This window comes from Perognathus longimembris, chromosome 2 (genome assembly GCF_023159225.1).
Source record: "Perognathus longimembris pacificus isolate PPM17 chromosome 2, ASM2315922v1, whole genome shotgun sequence".
Taxonomy (NCBI): domain Eukaryota; kingdom Metazoa; phylum Chordata; class Mammalia; order Rodentia; family Heteromyidae; genus Perognathus; species Perognathus longimembris.
The window spans coordinates 134,075,949-134,095,758 of NC_063162.1; the positions used below are offsets into that span (position 1 = coordinate 134,075,949).

General features: G+C 36.5%; 1 protein-coding gene and 1 pseudogene across 2 annotated transcripts in view; one reads left to right on the forward strand and one right to left on the reverse strand.

Annotated features, from left to right (window-relative positions):
- The window catches only part of Grm8 (glutamate metabotropic receptor 8), a 688,307-nt gene that overhangs the window by 567,979 nt on the left and 100,518 nt on the right, over positions 1 to 19,810 (reverse strand). The gene's annotated exons all lie outside the window — the stretch shown is intronic.
- Positions 10,588 to 19,044, forward strand: LOC125342383 (annotated as a pseudogene).

The following is a 19,810-nucleotide window of genomic DNA, read 5'->3' on the forward strand; positions in this document are numbered from 1 at the left end:
ATGACTTGAATCTTGCAAATAGGGGAAAGTTGATAAGAATCTTTGTCTATGAAAATCAGTGTCCTGACCTCGCAAATTCCTTGGATTTTTCAGTGATTATCCACATTCACTAATATCATGGTGTCCAAGTCATTGCTTCTTTTCCAGCTGGCTTGTTAGGTCCGGATTTGAAACACCTAAAACCACTAGAAATGTCTGTTTCTACTTTGTTATTCAAGCCCATATGAGGTTAAAGGTCTTAATTAGAGCTCAACTTACAGAGGGAATCACCTCTCTGGCTCTAAAGAGGAATCACTGGTTTCATAAATAGCCATCACTGAGTGATGGGAACGTGGATACAAGAACTCAAGTGACTCAGGACCCTTTACTACAGACTGGAGAATGCTCCAACAATTTGTATTCCTGACAAAAATCAGTTATATCTACAGAGAAGCACATTGAGTGTCCCCAAAGAGAACTAGATTCACCTTCTATGTTCATCTACAATATAGTTTTGACAAAGTTCACTCAGTGTTCTTTATAAACCCCTTTTATGTACCACATTCCATCTGCATCCCTACTTCATGCATTACATGTCTACATGCTGGTCTCAACAATATTCATTTATGCTGCTTTTTGTTTTCATTATTGTTGTTTGCTTTGTTTTATTTTGTTTTTTGGTAAGTTTTCCATCTCCACATTATGGATGAGAAAACTGAGTTCTGAAAAATGCTAAAGTAGCATTCAAACCAGGCAGTATAAAGCAATTAATCTCCAAAACAGATTATTCTTCACAATGTAAGCCACCCCCCCCACCTTTTTTTTTTTTTTTTGGCCAGCTGTGGGGCTTGAACTCAGGCCTGGGCACTGTCCCTGGGCCTCTTTGTGCTCAAGGCTAGCACTCTACCACTTGAGGCATGGCACCACTTATGGGTTTGAGTGGTTAATTGGAGAAAAGACTCATTGGGACTTTTCTGCCCCAGTTGGCTTTGAACTGTGATTCTCAGATCTCAGCTTCCTGGGTAGCTGGGATTACAGGCATTAGCCACCAGCACCCAGCTTCTAGGCCCTCTTTTTGAAATAGCAGTATGTATCTCATTTTTATGAGTGCTCAGGCTTCTGAGGAGGAGGAGCTAAGCCATGGTTCCTTTATCTATCTCTTCTAGTTACATATGTAAACCCCTCAGACAGGACAGGTACTGGCTTAGCTAGAGCTTGGACATAATCAACCACATATACCATATACAGCACCAAAATGAAAAGGAGATACTAATATATTATTAGCCAAATAACATCAGTTTCTGTCAACTGGTTTCTATCAATTGCATTAGCTGCAAATCCTCAAAGGGAAAAGGGCTTCCTGCTTAGTTAGGTATCAATAAAATGCCAGAGACAAGGCTGGGAAGGTTGGTCACCAATCGGTCTTCCAGACAAATGAGACCTTTGAACTTAAACACACAGATGAAAATGTACAGATTGCTTAGGAAAGGCAAAATATTCAGTGGTCTTGGCACAGGTTATGAGCTCATTCAGTGTTTATAAGGCAGTTCCATTTCTGGAATTTTGTTTTTCTTTTTCACTTCAACAGACATTTGTTAAACTCTATATGCCAACATTCCAACTTAGCGTCAATGAGAAATCACTCCTGACTTTTTTCCTCTCCTATCTCAGTCTCCTTTGTTGGCTATTTTTCTTGTGTTCTTTTTTCCTTTAAATATGAATATTCTTCTGTTATATTTCTCTTTTAATTTCACACACAACCTAGGCATACAGTCTAAATGCCTCTAGTGAATTCCTCTGGTTCTCATTTGATATTTCCACTTGAGTGTCCAAAAGATGTCCCCCAAATTTGCCCCACCTGTGCCAGCACCATGTAGGGGTCGACTGACATACTGGGGGCCTCAAATGATCACTAGCCAGCCATCCTAGTCCCAAATTTATGAGTGTTACATGTTTTATAACAAAGTACATGAAAGTTTTCAACTACACAGCAGTGCTGTTTTCCTGCTCTATAATTCAAGATATAACTTTGACCTAGCTATTAGAAGTAAAGACTACTCAAAGGTTGAATTTAGATTACTATTTCCTCAAGAACAAAACATTGTGATATGCTTGATATGACCAATAAGTTCATATCACAAAAGGTCAGTTTACCAGCAATGACTATTTGCATTGAGTTTGGTTTTTGTTTGAGCCAGCCTCAGGGCTTGAACTCAGGGCTTGGGCGCCATCCTTGAGCTTTGGGGGTTTTTTTATTTGTTTTTCTTTCTCTCAAGGCTAGTGCTCTGTCATATAAGCCTCAGCTCCACTTCCAGCTTTTTTTTTTTTTTTTTTTTGGTGCTTAATTGGAGATAAGAGTCTCATGGACATTCCTGACCAGGTTTGCTTCAAACCTCCATCCTCAGATCTCAGCCTCCCGAGTAGCTAGGATTACAGGCATGAGCCAGTGGCACCCAGCTTGACTAAGTAGTCTCTATAATCTTGGTGTTCAGTGTTGTCAGCAAACCTACAGCATCAGTATCCATATCACCTGGGAGTCAGTTATAAATGCAGAATCTCAGGCCCAGACCTGAAAAATGAAAGCCTGCATAAAACAAGATATCTGGGTACTAAGTTGGAGAAGCATACTGCAGTTAAAAGAAATTGAATGTGTACTCAAGAGCCTCATGTTTTCTTTTGAACCTTTTCACTATGATGCACAAGGGGATTTAGATGCAAGGATTATGGTTTAGGCAGGTCTAACTGGTATCATTGTGAGATGATATAAAAGCTCCCCCTATTTTTCACTTCATGAAGGAAATGATTCACTATGATGATCACTTCCCCTAAGGTGAGCAATGTCTTCTGATAAGTAGAACTTTCTTGAGAAATATACTGCTTCCTAAGTTATATTTTAGAGAGCATGATGTTTCAATCCCTGCATCAAATGTTGGCATGGAGTTTATTTTTCGTGTCACAGCAAATCTATAGACTAGGGAATATATCATATGAAGAGTTGAGTCAGTAAGAGATTTTTAATGTATTTCTTACTTATTTGAAAATAACAGATGAGTCCTTTTGGAAAATAAAAATTTGACAAAGCCCACATGACTTAATGTCAAATACACAGCGCCATATACCCTATCATCAATAAAAATTTCTATAACATTCATATGCAACAGGAAAATCTTATGTGATACTCATTTCTGTCTGGTTTTGCTGCTTTCTCAGAGCATGAGAGACTCTTTTTCCCTTTGTGCCCCCCACACCATCAATCCAATCTATGTGCCTGGAGAAATTAGCTGCTTTTTCAGAGGCCTCGGCAAACAGAGATTGAACTGAATTGCTACAAGTATGCCTCAAGGGTTGAAAAGAATGAAAAATTAGAAATGGAAACAGAGAAGGGAATGATATCTCACCAAGAGTAGGGGAAAGATAGAGAAGCTCACTTTGCTTCCTTACAGTGTCTGGTATCCCAAAAACCTTGTCATGGAAGTATGTTTCTCCTGATTGCCATGGAAGAAATTGGATCCATTTCCTTTTAATAGCCCAGTAAGGTCATTGTGAGCATTTCTGCTGTGAAAATCATACAGTCTTGGGTCTCCAATTCTGGTCACCCAAAATATGACCATGTCTGAATGTTTTTCACACCTAATCAATGGAGTTCCATGCCCAAGTTCATTTGGTAAGGAGGAAAAGTGCTTTTTGCCCCCTGAGTACCAAACAGAAAATGCATTCTTGTGCCAACTTCCTAACAGAGGGTAGGCTTACGAGCTGAGACTCTGGGGTGCACTGTTATTCTCCAGAAGATTCCAGAGAAGTATTTTGAACACAGTCCATAATGTCTATGTATTGTTGATTAACTGCCTAGTAATCACAGGAAAGCAACTCCAGGTTCCTGACTTTTTAAAAATATCTACTGTCTACCTAGTAAAACTGCTTCTCAAAACCTTCCCATATTTCTGGTGCTTAAGTGAAAATACACTTTTCTGGTTTTATGAATAGCTAATTCCATCTTCACAGGCCATAACTGAGATATATGAAGACAATTATTGTCTTTCTAATTCTCTCTAATTTTCTAAATAATCTAAATATGTGAAAGTCTTCATAATGGCTTGCCAAAGACTATATGTAAATATCATTGGGTTCTCTTCCAAAAATGCAAGAGCAAAACAAAACAAAAAGACCTGACAGGAATTTCTTTTTTTAAAAAAATGTATATATACCATTTTTCCTTTCAATTTTGAAACAATGGAACAACTGGGATCAGATGTACATCCAAAGACTCAACAAAACATCATCAAATAAAATCCAGATATATACAGAAAGCATAATAAACAATGTCCAGAAAGGTTTGTTAGTGTTATAATCAATTTACCATATAACAAGATTCATACAAAAACCATGTAATCATCTTAATTTATGTATAAAAGTGCTTGAAAACTGCAATATTCATTGCTTAAACAAACAAATTCTCAACAAGTTAGGACTATAGTGGAACTTCTTCCACACAACAAAGGATACGTACTGGAAATAGTTGTCTCTTCCCTTAAGATTCTGTACAAGGGAAATATCTATCTTATCACTTCTATTCAACAGTATTCTAGAGGCAAGCACTCTTGCCACCAGGCCATACCCCCAGCCCCTCAACAGTATTCTAGAAAGTCTAGCCAGTGCAGCAGGGAAAGCAGAGCATAAATAGGCAAAAGTACTGGTAGTTAAGAAGATGTATTAGATGATGGATGGGTGAATAGATGGGTACACAGACGCAATCCCAGAGACTCAATGAACCACCAAAGGGCCAAAGTGGGACTGTGGATCAGCTGGTTGAACACCAGCCTTGAGCAAAAAAGCTAAGAAACAGCTCATAATTCTGAGTTTAAACCCCAGTACTGATGTGCACAAAAAGGCAATGGGGTGGGGAGGAAAGAAAAGAGCTGCTGTAACTTGTATTTTCTTACAGAAGATGATATAATTGCCTACATACAAATTCTAAAGAAAGGACTCCAAAAAAAAAAAAAAGGTTACTAAAGTAAAAAGGATGGGGCTGGGAATATGGCCTAGTTGCAAGAGTGTTTGACACATATACATGAAGCCCTGGGTTCCATTCCCCAGCACCACATATATAGAAAACGGCCAGAAGTGGCGCTGTGGCTCAAGCAGCAGAGTGCTAGCCTTGAGCAAAAAGAAGCCAGGGACAGTGCTCAGGCCTTGAGTTCAAGCCTCGGGACTGGCAAAAAATTAAAAAAAAATTTTTTTTAATAAAGTGAATAGGTAAATTTAGAGTCACAGGCTATTAGGACATTATAAAAACAAAGTAATTGTGTTCCTACATAAACAAGCCATTTAAGTGGTACTCTAAATACTACTTCTGATGTCATCAAAAAAATAGATTTTAAAAATTAGCAAAATACAGTGGACTGGGAATATGGCCTAGTGACAACATTGCTTGCCTCTTATACATGAAGCCCTGGGTTCAATTCCCCAGCACCACATATACAGAAAACGGCCACAGGTGGTGCTGTGGCTCAAGTGGCAGAGTGCTAGCCTTGAGCAAAAAGAAGCCAGGAACAGTGCTCAGGCCTTGAGTCTAAGCCCCAGGACTGGCAAAAAAAAAAATTAGCAAAATACAAACAAAAATGTAAATTGAAAAATACAAAGTATTACCTAGAAAACTGGAAGAACATATAAATTAATGAAAAGATATATGTTCACTTATCAGAAAACTCAATGATGTTGTGATTTCAATTCTATCAAATACTTCTAATTAATTTAAAGGTTTAGTATAACTCCAACTAAAACTCCAGCTTTTCTATAGAAATTGACAACATGATTATAAAATGTATATACAAAAGCAAAGGATTTATAACAGTTAAAATAACTTTAAAAACTAAAAATGGAATTGCAGAACTCTTTGATTTCAAGACTTAATAGAAAACTTACAGTAACGTTAAAATCAACAAGTGAAGTACTCCTGGCATTAAATTAGACATAGAGATCAATGGAATAAAGATCCCAGAAATAGTAGATCAGGTTTCTGTAACTATGCCAAGACAATTCAGAAAGAACACTTACCTCAACATATGACAGAACAACTAAATATCCATATGGGGAAAAAAACATGAATCTTGACTCCACACTCTTCCCCAAAATTAACTCAAAATAAATAGCAATTGAAAACATGTGATAAAAACTATAAAAATAGACAAAATAGAAGAAAATCTCCAGAAAATTAGGGTAAACAAAATTATTTAGGGAGGATACCAAAAGCACTGTCTACTAAAATAACTAATAAATCATACAAAATTTAAAACTTCTGCTCCAAAGTTTCACTAATAAAGTGTAACTCATGTCATTCTTACAGATTGGGAGAAAATATTTACAACATATATTTAATAAGGGACTTTCACCCAGAACTTTTAAATAAACTTATAACAAATTGCACAAACACATAAAATTTTAAAGTGGACAAAAGATTTAAACAGAAATCCAAAGGAAAAGACATACCAATGAAGAACTGAAATGATGAGCAATAGATTCACATTCTGGGGAATAAACATTAAAATCACAATCAATGAGATAAAACTATACACCCACTAGAATGGCTAAAGTTAGAAACTGACTATTCCAAGTTTAGAAGTTTATTTCAAGTTCATTCCATGTATAGAAGCAACTGAAACTCTCATGCATTGCTTATGAGAGTATAAATTGGCATAACTACACTGGACAATAACCACACTAGTCAAAATTATCTGGCATACAGACATTTATCAAGAGAAGACAGATTGATGGATGGACACATGATAGATGACAGATAGATAGATAGAGATGATAGATAGATGATATAGAGATGATAGACAACTGATATATATATTTATTCTTATGTATATGCATTATAAAATTTAAATGGATGTACATACATACAACCTGGAAAGTTATATTTACCCTGAAGATAGAAAAAATATGTCTACACAAGGATTGTACTGAAATGTTTATTCAGGCTTTATCCCCAAATAGAAGGCAAACTATTATTCACCAACAGATGAATGGATAAACAAATAATGATAAAACAATAAAATAGAACACAATTTAGAAAAATCAAACTACTGATATACATAATAATATGACAGACTCAAAATTATTAAAATTAAATAATTATTATTAAATCAGTTAATTACTAGTTAACTTCAAATCAGAATCCCAAAAGCCAATCCCTAAAAACTACATTCAATATAATTCCACCTATTGTACTACCAGAAAAGGTAAATCTTATGTTTAATAAGAAAGCAAATCAATGCTTTTTTGGAACTAGTGCAAAATGAAGAGATTGTACGAATGAGGAGATTGTAAGATGAAGAGATTATAAAAAGCACGAAGAGATCTTTAGATGGGAAAATGCTGAGCTTCATTGTACTGATGGTATATAGGTTTATGTCTTTATCAAAACACATAAAACTGTGCACTTAAAATGGGTATGTATTATTATATATAAACTAGTCTTCAATAACTGTAGCCTACACCCTTCAAAATCAAGCCCTGAAGTTATTTCAAACATTGATATCTTCCTTTCCAACTTCCATATTCACCAATATTCATTCATATTTGTACAATCACTAAGTTCCATTTCCCTTAAAAATAGCTAAGCCTGCACATATTTGCGCTGCCCTTTTTCTCTTGTCTGGCATCCCATTATCTCTCTCCCAGATCTCTCATGGTGTCTCCTTAGGCATCCTGCTGCCCTTCCAATGTGTCTCCTAGACTTCAACCCAATGCACATCTAACTGATGGTCTCCCAAACCCCCTAAAGTTTTTGCTATGGTCTAAAAGCCTGGTGTGATCTAATTCAAACACACTCTGCAGTCTATTTCAGGCATAATCTAGGTTTCCATACCCCGGCTGTGAGGCTTCTGTCCAGTTCTTGAAGTGATTTGTTGTCCCCTCACCCAAGTACTTCTTCTCCTCCAGGTTTCTGCTTACATATCATGGAATCATGAAAGCTCTCCCTGGTTCATTCTCCTTTCAAGTCAGAGGCCCCAGACACAGGTTCCCACACACTTTTAGAATTTTTCCTATGGAACTTGCTTCCACTGGAAATGTACCATTATTGGTGTAATTTATTGTTTCATCTTTACATCTCCTGTTGGATTAAGCTTCACAGGAACAGTAGCCCTATCTGTCTTATTCATCAACATATCTCCAGTACCTACTATTAAAAGGTTCAACAAACATGAATAAAAGAATTAATATAGCCTACAACAAAGAACCAAGTGAGCCCATAGTGACAATAAAATAAAGTGTCAACAATGACCTTCTCTGAGTGCAAGTAGCTTTTTTAATCACTGACATTTTGCTTCTAAAATGAGCCCAGAGGGGCCCAGGAATCAGAGTAGAATAAACAAGCCTATAAAACGTGAATGTCATTTTATCGCTAAAGACTTATTCACTGAAATCTCTATGTTTAAAATCTAAAAGAGATGGCCTCATTATCTGAGATGAGTCAATGTGTACCCAGAATAATTACTTAAATGAATGTAAATATATCAGATACATAATGTGTAAATTCATAATAATACTAAAAATCCATTGGTCACCTTGAAAGTTGCTTGGACATCAATGCACTGCTCTGAAAATTGATATGAAAAAGAAGAAAATCAAATATTGAATATGTTTTTTCAGCAGTTAAAAGAGATCAGAGAACAAAAGACTCCTTTATAGAAGACTTCCCCTAATAAATACAGAATCATTTCTATGGTTTTGACACTCAAACTTACTACAATTAAGCCTCAAGTGACTTGATCACTCCCAAAGATACCTCAAACAACATACACTCTAGGGGAAAGTCAGAGTAGCTTTCTGACTTCCATAGATGACACTGGATGAACAGGCTGAAGTTTGGTTATATAAGGAGAGATTCAACATGGGTACATCCAGAGATGCTTTGTGGAGAGCGCTAAAGGCCAGCACCAAGAGTCTGTGCTTAATTTGGTAGGTGGTGGAAAGCCACAAGTAGATGTTCTTTCTTAGTGATGGTGTGACACTACCAGAGCTGTACTTTATAAAAATAAATCTGGCAGCATACATTAAAATAGACTGCCAAATGGAGGGGCTGGAAGTGAAGGAAAGACTTGTGAAGTTATTACAATATTTAAAGAAGCTGTCATAATGGCCTGAAGTGGGGTGAGACCACTGGGAATGGCAGTTCTCTAAGCTAGAGCGGAAGTATAATTAGACGAAGGCCAACAGTCAGAATTTTTAAAGAAATTCATAAACACATAAAAATTATATCTGTGATGTGATGATTGATAAATGGCTGGTGATAATGATAATAGTATCTGTCAGGACTCAGTTCTCTATCTCTAAGCAGAAAAAATTCTTAACATTCTTTTGAAACAATAAAAACATCAAGTGATCAAGCTTCACTATTGTATCAGAGCCTTGCCAAGTAATAGAAATCACTTGAGTGCTTAACGCCATGACAGTAGAGCAGCACTTCAGAGCAGACCCTTACTGCAAATAAGCCAGAGAGATAGACAGACAGACTCAGTGAGATGGAAAAAGGAGGAAGAAGAAATCTGAGTGTGGGGGTCATGCCTCTAATCCAAGATACCCTGGAGGCTGAGGTCTGAGGATCTCGATTCAAAGCCATCCTGGGCAGGAAAGTCCCATGAGACTCTTATCTCCAATCAACCACCAAAAACACCTAATATCTATATTAGGCTGTGGCTCGAAGCTGTAGAGTAATAGCCTTGAGCACAAAAATGCCCCTGTCCTGAGTTCTAGCCCCATGACTGACAAAAGAAAGAAAGAGAGAAGAGGGGTGGGGGGAGGAAGGAAGGAAGGGGAGGAGGAAGTGAAGGAGGAAAGGAAGGAAGGAAGGAAGGAAAGGAGAGAGAAAGAGAAAGTAAGAGTGGAACCAAAGGAAAGCCAACTTCAACAATTGTCCTCCCTCCCTATGGTGCAGGACAAACTAGGGTACGGAAGGAAAAATGGACTTGTAGGCACATAGCCCAATGACTAGCAGAGGTATAAGAGTTTTGTAGGACACACTTGAAATTTTCATCATAAGATTAAGTATTTAATCAAATGCAAGTATGAAATTAAAGACAAGTATAAAACCAAACGTAAGTATAAAACCTAACAAAATTATACATTACATTTGATTTGGAAGGCTCAGTCCAAATTTGTAATTTCTTTTCTTTTTATACGTATATTTTCTTAACTCTTTAATCTCAAAGAGCTAAGTGCAATGACCTGGGGGAGAAATGAGCTCTCATGACCCTGCGAGTATTGTCTCTAAATACCATGGCTATCACTGTATCTGATCTTAGTAACCTGGATACTGTATATATATGCATTAGAACTAGGAAAGGAAAGGGAAATACCAAAATTGAGAGACAAGGATAAAAAGACAAATGATTCCAAAAGCAATACTTACAAAACCATTTGGTGTAAACCAACTGAACAACTCATGGAGGGAGAGGAAAGGGGAGGGGGTATGCAGGGGAAAAATGAGGGAGGAGGTAACAAGTTGAATAAGAAATATACTCACTGCCTTACATATGAAACTGTAACCCCTCTGTACTTCACTTTGACAATAAAGAAAAAAAGTAAAATACATACATACATACCATGGCCCATGGAAATGAAGCAAAGCTCCTGCTAGGAATTGCTCCTTCCTGGGTACACAATGAAGCTGGTGCCTTATTGCTCCATCATCAGATACTAGGTTATGTCAAAGGACACCAAGGCCAACAGGTAGGCACTCCTATTTAACTAAGATGGATGAATTTGCATTGAAAAAATAATTACTGCAATGAAATTAAACAAATAAAACTATGATAACTTTAAAATCAATTGGAAGGGGTCACTGTCCAAAAGAATTGTACTCTTTATCTGATTTATGTAACTGTGACCCCTCTGTACATTACTTCCATAATAACAATAAAAAAATTTAAGCAAGATAGCAAATCAGACCCCCTGCTTAATAATGTTGATGTGGATTCTATTTAAAAGTTCAATATGTTCCCAACAAATAAGCACTTCATTAAAAGAAACCAACTGAACTTGAATCTAATCATGCCTCTGTATATAAAATTATCAATTTGTGTGAAATATAAAATAAGGCAACAAATTAAATGACACAAGGAAAAAGCAATCACATCCAAACTATGGAACAGAGTACAATATAAATGGAACAGTGTGATGCAGTATTGCTAAAAAATCATTTATATACACACATACATATGTGTATATGTTTGTATGACTTCAATATTGTATCAACAAAATGTAGTGTGTATACCTTCTTAGAGAGTGATTCAAACAATCCAAATGATTTAGGCAAATTGAGTATGGATTGGATTCCACATATCAAGGAAGTGTGTTGGGTTCAAAATAGAGAAACATACTAACTACAAACACAAAAGACAGGAGTCAAGAATGACCAACAAGGCCACACTATAACTGGACTGTAGGCAGATCTTCGCCTCCTACCCCTAATTCTTCCTCTACTTAACACTTACTTGTGTATCTAGAAGATGGCTGAAGATGAGCTAAGTACTGTCTTCAGCTGTTATTATGCCATGTAAAAATCTCTTCGCTTTGAGGTATTTCTTTCTTAATAAACTTCCCTATCACATTCAAAAAAAAAAAAAAAAGAAAGATAGGAGTCTTGATAACCCAATGTCTTCTTGATCCATTCGCCCACTGAGGGTCATCTAGGTTGATTCAATATCTTGACTATGGTGAATAATGCTCCAGTACATGGTTGTACAGATCACTTTTTTACAAAATTATATTAAGCAAAGTAAGCCAGACCCAAAGAAATATAGGTTTCATGGTTTATCTCATTTGTTGTAACTAGATTGTGCCTATAAATCTACAAGTAAATACATTAGATGGTAAGACTAAAAAAAAATTACCCTTGGACATGATAAATTATATGGGACTGTAAATATTCACACAGTGAGACTAAAGGATACGCTTAGGAGAGGATCACAAAGACTCAACAGCTATGTGCATATGATCATATAAAAGGATATTTATTGAAATAAACTCCAAGAAATGAAAACAAGATTTTTTTTTGTTATTTTGCTTTTTTTTTGGTCTCCTTTGTCACTGTTTTTGTTTCCTGTACAAAGGGTGAACAAACGCAGCATTAATATTTACTAGACTCTATGGTGAAAATGAACTATACAGCTTGTAGTAGAAGGGGATCAGGAAGGAAAAACTGGGAGAAAACAAGGGAAGAGGTGACACTATTCAAAAAGATATGTACTTATTACGTGACTTAGGTAACTGTAAGCCCTCTATATGTCACCTTAATAAAGCTAATAAAAACTAAATAAAAAATAATAAATTATACAGATATATATGGATAGATATGTAGATATACAAAAAAGAACCAAATGATCCCTGAAGTTGGTCCAGAAGATCTGGATCTGAGTCTTAAGAAACAGTTCCCCAAACCTGACTGATAAGTAGAATCAACTGGTAAGCTTTTACAAATTCAGATTTCTTACTGTCACACATATCCCTTTCCATTTCTGAGCTGCTCCAAATAGCCCACTAATCATGCAGATTTGAGGATCATACTATACCGAAATCAGTTGGTCCTACTATAACTTGAATCCCTTTGGTTACACCAATGTACTTATACATTCCAGCAGTTATAAACTAGAGCATTTCTCCCACCACACACCAGAGCTATCCCCCAATCAGTGTCTTAAAGCATCTTTCAGTGTGGCAAAGTAACAGTAATAATCTTACCACTTATGGTAAGCCTTCTAAGAAGGTTAGGTATGCTATCTCTATCTGCATCATTCTGTGTATTTTATAGATAAGAAAACTAAGACCTGGGAAGATAAACAAGTCCTTTGATTATGTGCATATCATGATGGAGGGATAAGGCTTAAGCTAGGATCTGTGAGACTCTGAAGACCACATTCTTTCTGTGATACTGTTCAACTTCTCTAGGAGCAAGCTGAGGAACCATTAGTTCCCAGTCATCTGCATGGCTTCCTTTAAACTACAGTCGGAATTTGTTCTTTCTCAATCAGCTTGTAGGTTACAGAAGATGCAACAAAGTACTGAAAAATAGCTAACAGCAAAATACACAGGATAAAATATGGGTAGGCAAAAGACAACATGTGAATTAAAGCCCATAATATAGTGATATTAACAACACTAATTCCATGACTTCAAAAGAATGTCCTCTTCACTAATAAATTGGAATGCTTTATTCTCTCAAATATAAATAATATTTCATTCATAAATTACATGTATAAATGCCTGTAAGTATATCAGAATTTCATGCATTTCATAGCAGGAACCCACTTAAGTCAACATTTTCACACCCTGATATTTTTTAATAAATCTACAGAATCAAAGGCATAAACCAAAAAGCTATTATCCTTTTAGACAAGGTATAAGCAAAACTTAACACTTTTATTTACCATTTCCTGCTACTGCCATTAGCTAATAGCTTAGCCTAATGAAAAGATATTTGTTTCCTTTAAAATGCTTTCCTCACATTATGGTAAACGTGTTCCCTATCTTTGAGAAAGCAAGCTGTGGGTATGAAAGCCAGCCCTCTATTCTTCAGTATAATTTTAACCACCACTATTTATACACTAAAAATACAAATACATGTAAGACAAATATTCAAAAATCAAATTCCCAAACATTTATGCTGAAAATTTCTATTCTCATCCTCATCAAGTGACACCAGGAAATACATTATCAAGAAACTAACCTTCTTGTTGGCTATGAATTGCACACAGTAGGAGATTTGATTCTCAGATTACAGAAAGCTAAACCAGTGGGAAAATCAACCTGAAAGCCTAGTCTTGGTGGCCACATTGTGAATACAGACATTTTCGTCTCAGCCAGAATCTTGGGGGCACATCTTTTCCCAGTCTAGTTTGCCCTAGAAGACAAACACATGGATCTAACAGTGGTTTTCTGCTGCACTGCTATCATTCAATCACCTAGTCATTTCTCACTAGAAGGATGTGTAGCAACTCTTGTTTGGGATTCTTGTTTGGGAACAGAATTACAAGAGTTCTTAATTGCCTGATCTTGAGTTAGCCAATATCCCTCAGTAAAGAAGTTGTGTCAAGAAACAAATGGTCATAACAGAACATTAACAAATTCAAAGTCTCCTCCCAATCTGCTCAAAATCTTTGTAATCAACTTCTAATTGGTTGCTTATACCAGCCAATAGTGTGATGCAAATCAATTACAAAATGAAATCTTATGAAAAGGGTCAGGATTGTATCAATGAAAGCAATATTGTCTAGAATCACACACAAAGTCATAGACTTATGACCACTGGGATGGTTAGACCAAGTAACAATTGCAAACAACACAAAGACTTCAGGAGAAAGTAGTTGCATAATTTGACTGTATATATAATATACCAATACCGGGGCTTGAACTCAGAGCCCAAGTGCTGTCCTTGAGCTTTTGTGCTTAAGGCTAGTGCTCTTCCACTTGAGCCACAGCTCCATTTCTGGGGGTTGGGAGTGGGGGTAGTACTTTGTTAAAGATAAGATTCCCATGGACTTTCATTTTCAAGCTGGCTGCAAACCTTGATCCTCAAATCTCAGCCCCCTGAGTAGCTAAGATTACAGTTTCAAGCCATCAGTGCCCAGCTGACAGATATGTTGTTTAGGCAATTAATTTTCCATGATTCTCATTTCTATGTTTTTCCAACCTAGGCTTGAAAGACAGAAGTGATTGATCCTACGCATAGGCTGGCAGTGAAAGATTTGTTGATGTATTTTATTTCTTGCAGTATTTCGGTTATAATTTAACATTTCCTCTCTTTAACATGTTTCCCACATTCGTTATTTATGTTTAATTATGTTTTCCTCCCTAAACCTAAGCAGCTCTGAACTCTTAAATGCAAAAGAGTAATCTAAACAGTGGGAACTTAATTTTTAATCCTAATAGTGTCATTTTTTTCAAAATAAAGAACAGTATTTTACAGCACACCATTTGTTTTGAATACTGCAGTCTCTTGGAAAGAAAAATAGGGACAAACCCAAAGCCATTATATTCCACCAACCAGTCTTCATTATCTGTGCTATAGCGTGAACAGTCTTTCCTATGATACAGCAAATCTGCGGCCTGAAGTTTGGATCAGGAACTTGTCTTATTAAGTGACAAGTGACACAGCTGTTTCTCAGAGGCTGATGTTGGGACATCCTTATTTAGCTTCATAGCAGTTATGCAGAGCTGAGATTTATAGGCTAAAGGCAAAGCTCTTCCTCTGTCTCTTGCTGCTATTCATCCCATTACCTCTGCTATAAATTTGTTACTGTTGCTGCCTTTTTCCTCTTTCAATTATTTCTTTTCCTTCTTAAAGCTCTCCAATTGGTTTGTTCTTTCTTTGGTTGACTCCTCAAGTCTTTAAGGGTCACCTATTACATGACCTTGCACTCAGTGCCAGAGATTGAGCAAGACAGACATGATTTGAGGTTAGGATGGACTTGAGGAAACGGTCAGCGCATCCACAATAGTGAATAAGGGTGTTCTAAGGGAAATAGTGTGTGTTAGTGAAGTCACAACAAGGATAGCCTCACCAGAGCTGGAGGCTAGAGAGGAGCTTTCCAAAGCCATGTCATTTCAGCCCTGACATAAAGGACAGGAAGGAATCTCACTTCACAAGGAGTAGAGGATGAGAGTTCTATGAGCAGGAAAGACCAGAGTCCTCTAGGAGAAGCATCTGACTAGAGTAGGCACGTGAACTAGCTGAGTCCCAGACATCCACCAGAGAAAGCAGAACACATACCAAGATTTCTCCCCAGACTCACATTCCCCAAGGAAAGCTGCTTGTTAGAGCAGTAGATGGGATTATTTTGAAACCAGGATTCATTCCATACATCTCTGACAACATTTTAAGAAGCAGATAACAAGATAAACTGACATTCTACTTTCACTCCTTTTTTCTTAATTCTCTGTAATGTATAAACTAATAAGTAAGAGAGTGTCCACAGATGCACATTATCATCTTCTCCAAGGGCTCACTTAGCTGGCTATGGAAGACTGGGATCCAAGACAATAGTTTAATTGAGGTAGAGATTGCCTTTAGGTTTCTGGACTTTAACATCTAGCAAAGTCTGTGTCCTCCTTCTACCTCATTTCCCTTCACCCTTGCAGCATTATCTCTCAGCTTGCCCAGGATCCAAAAGGTAGGTTGAACTATGAAGATGCAATGAAATAATGTATGTAAAGAATGTTAACACAGAGGCTGATACATAGAAGTACTGATTAGGCATTAGCTACTGTAATTAACACTTAATTTGGTTATCATATAGCTACTCTATTAATAATTTAATTTGTGAGCAAATCAAGAACTCATTACTAAGTATAGTTGGGTTCAGTTATAAATATTTCTGCCTTGAAGAAAATTTACAAGAATTGCTAAAAAAAAAAAAAAAGTTGCAAGTGAGAAAATAAAGTGCTGCAGCAGATAAAGTTGTTCACTTCAAAGATCCATTTAAAACCTAGCTACTGGGGCTGGGAATATGGCCTACTGGTAAAGTCCTTGTCTCATACAATGAAGCCCTGGGTTCGATTCCTCAGCACCACATATATAGAAAAAGCCAGAAGTGGCACTGTGGCTCAAGTGACAGAGTGCTAGCCTTGAGCAAAAAGAAGCCAGAGACAGTGCTCAGGCCCTGAGTTCAAGCCCCAGGACTGGCAACAAAAACAAAACAAAATAATAATAATAATAATGATGATAATAATAATAATAAAACCTAGCTACTTCTTGCTATAGATTTCATTCCCCTAAAATATAACCTCAACTTGATAAACCATCTCTCAGAATAAAATTCCCTTGTACAACTAATTGATGATAATACAAAAAAGCTGAGATGAAAAAGCGATTCTTTAGAATGAAATAGAAAAGTTACAAAACTCCCATTTATCATTGGTACTTTTACATCATATTTTTAAAAACCACTGACTTGAAATTCATTAATTTGAAAGTAGAGATATTTGGTGAAAGCCTGTATTTGTGTATTTGTTATGCATTTTATAAAATAGAAGTTTATGCAGTAAATTAATAAGATGGAAACATTTTCAGTAAAACAATACTTAGCACATTCAAAAGAAGAATAAACTATTTTGAGAAAACTAAGAATGCCCATTTCCATATGAATAAATGTGAATGTTACATAAAATTAATTATAAGCTAATTATAAATCATTTTTAGCTATTCATTTAGCAAGTACACAGAAATTTCTAAATGAAAATATTCCAAGCAATACCTTTTAGGCATTGTTTAAGCTACTGGAGATGTTTAAAACTAATGAAGCTAAAAAATTTTAATATTCTTAATAAAGACTGTTTTACCAATTTACTGATCTCTCCACACCCTACCTTCTGCTACTTTGTGCTGCCACTGAGGAAGAGACCAACTCAGGAGAATAGATTTAACAACAACAACAAAAAAAAAAGCAGAATCAAAAATAAGAGATAAAGAATGATTTTCCCCCAGGCATGAAACTGTTAGAGGCAGCTGAGCAAAGAGACATGCCTTCATCTAGAATTATTATTATTACTATTATTGTTATTATTATATTTTCATGGAAAATTTAAATATGGCAACACAAATCTTTTCTTTTCTCTTCTTTGCCTTGATACAAGGAAGTTGTTCCTCTTTGGCAAATAATAGGGAAATGCTGATACAGAGACTCCCCTGTTATTATTTCAATAGGCAGTAATTTCAAGAAGTTGAGAGTTTATTTATTCATATCTCATATTTGGTGATACTGGAGATTGAACTCAAGACCTTGTTCTTGCTAGGCAGTTGCTTTACCACTTAAGCCAAGCTCCCATACTTTATTGCTTCTTTTATTTTTGAGTAAGGTCTCATATTTATGCCCTGACCAGCTTAGAATTTGAGCCTACCAATATCTGCTTCCTGAACAGCTAGGATTGCCTGAACCACCATACCCAGGTTGGAGATTTCTTATATTTCTCCTTCCAAACTATACCTTATACAATTCTGTATACATTATAAGAGTTCTTTAAAGTTTATCAAATCATTTTATCAAGCCATTTTATCAAGCCATTCCTGAGAATGCCAGGTTTAACGTGCAAGCAGTTAAGGAGGATGGGACGAGCAGGAAACCAGATGCCTCAGAGTTCCCGGAAGATGGGCCAGAAACTGAGCCCGGGGTCCAGGCAAATGCCTATGAAGAGTGCCCTTCTGGAATTCCTATAAATATGTGGAATAAATTTCAAGAACTGCATAAAAAACATTCTGAACAGAAAATTTCAGCCTCAAGATTCAGAGGGAGAAAAAGAAAGCGCTCCAGAAAAGATAAGTTGAAGAATGAAAAAGAATCTCATAGTGAACAGTCCTCAAATGAAGCCCAATGGAAGGAGCTTACTTAGTATTTCGGAGCCAATGATAGATTTGAACCTCCTGTGAAAAAGAAAAAGGTGGAAAAGTCAGGTCTCTAAAAGAGGATAGACCAGGCTGTGGAGGAGTGGGATGTTGAGAAGGCTGAGGACCTCAGCAACCAGCTAGCTACTCGAGAGCTTGGTATAAAAATTGCCAAAGCAATTGCCTGCCACAAGTTTGTAGAAGCCAAAAAGGAAGCTGAAAATTCACAGGCTGCTCGAAAGAAGAAGAAGCTGGCATGGGGGTTTGAAGCAAAGAGATGGGAAACCAAAAGCAACATGGGATATATGTAACCTTGCAGAGCTCGAAACACTTAACAGACTCATGTGCTCACGTTAACAAGACTTTCCTGCTCTAATGTGTTTGAAATTGATAGATGTAAGAAATTGATTGAAGTAGAAAAAAATGTGCATAAACTCTTAGGAGTTGATTATCAACTGTTGGACTTTTTCTGAGGAGTTTATTCTTGAAATGAATGTTTTTGTTATTTGTATAAGAAATCTAAGCATATGCAGAGGGAAAAAGTATGGGATTTTTCTAAAATCAATCTGCTTTCCTTTTGTTTGATATAGTGAAGCCTGTGAGATCCTTGGACCTTCTTTTCTGTTCAAGGCATGACTACACAGTTTCTGGAATCGTGATTTTAAGATTGCGACAGTTTTTACAAATAACTTAATATCATGAAAACAATTATTGATCCCTTATTGGTGGCAATAGAATTGATATTTTTATGGTCTCATGGTAAAATAATTTTTATATACCATCAGGTGAGATAATTAGAAAAGGGGGATAGAATGTAGTATGTGGGGGGCGGTTTAGTTTCAACTCTGCATAGACATCTCCTGTCTAAGCTCTGTTCTTTAAATTATTGGATGGCATAGTTACATTCGATGTGTATATTATATTAAATATATAGTTTTATTAAACAGATAATTATAATTCCAAATAACAAAAAAAAAATGGAGCTCAGGGACAGGCCCTGACTACAAGCCTTGGGACCTGCAAATAAAAGGGGGGGGACATCAAATTAAATGGAAAGACCAAGATTTTTTTTTTTTTTTTTTTTTTTTTGGCCAGTCCTGGGCTTGGACTCAGGGCCTGAGCACTGTCCCTGGCTTCTTTTTGCTCAAGGCTAGCACTCTGCCACTTGAGCCACAGCGCCACTTCTGGCCATTTTCTGTATATGTGGTGCTGGGGAATCAAACCCAGGGCCTCATGTATATGAGGCAGACACTCTTGCCACTAGGCCATATCCCCAGCCCAAGATTATTTCTTAATTTTAAATTCTTTAATGCCAATTCATTAAGATAAAGTCAGACAATGGCACTAAATTCTAATGTACTCCAATAAAAGTCATATGGAATACCTCTATTAATAGGTGGGTAAGGAAGGAGATGTATTAAATGACTAAGTTACTAAAGGACAAAAATAACA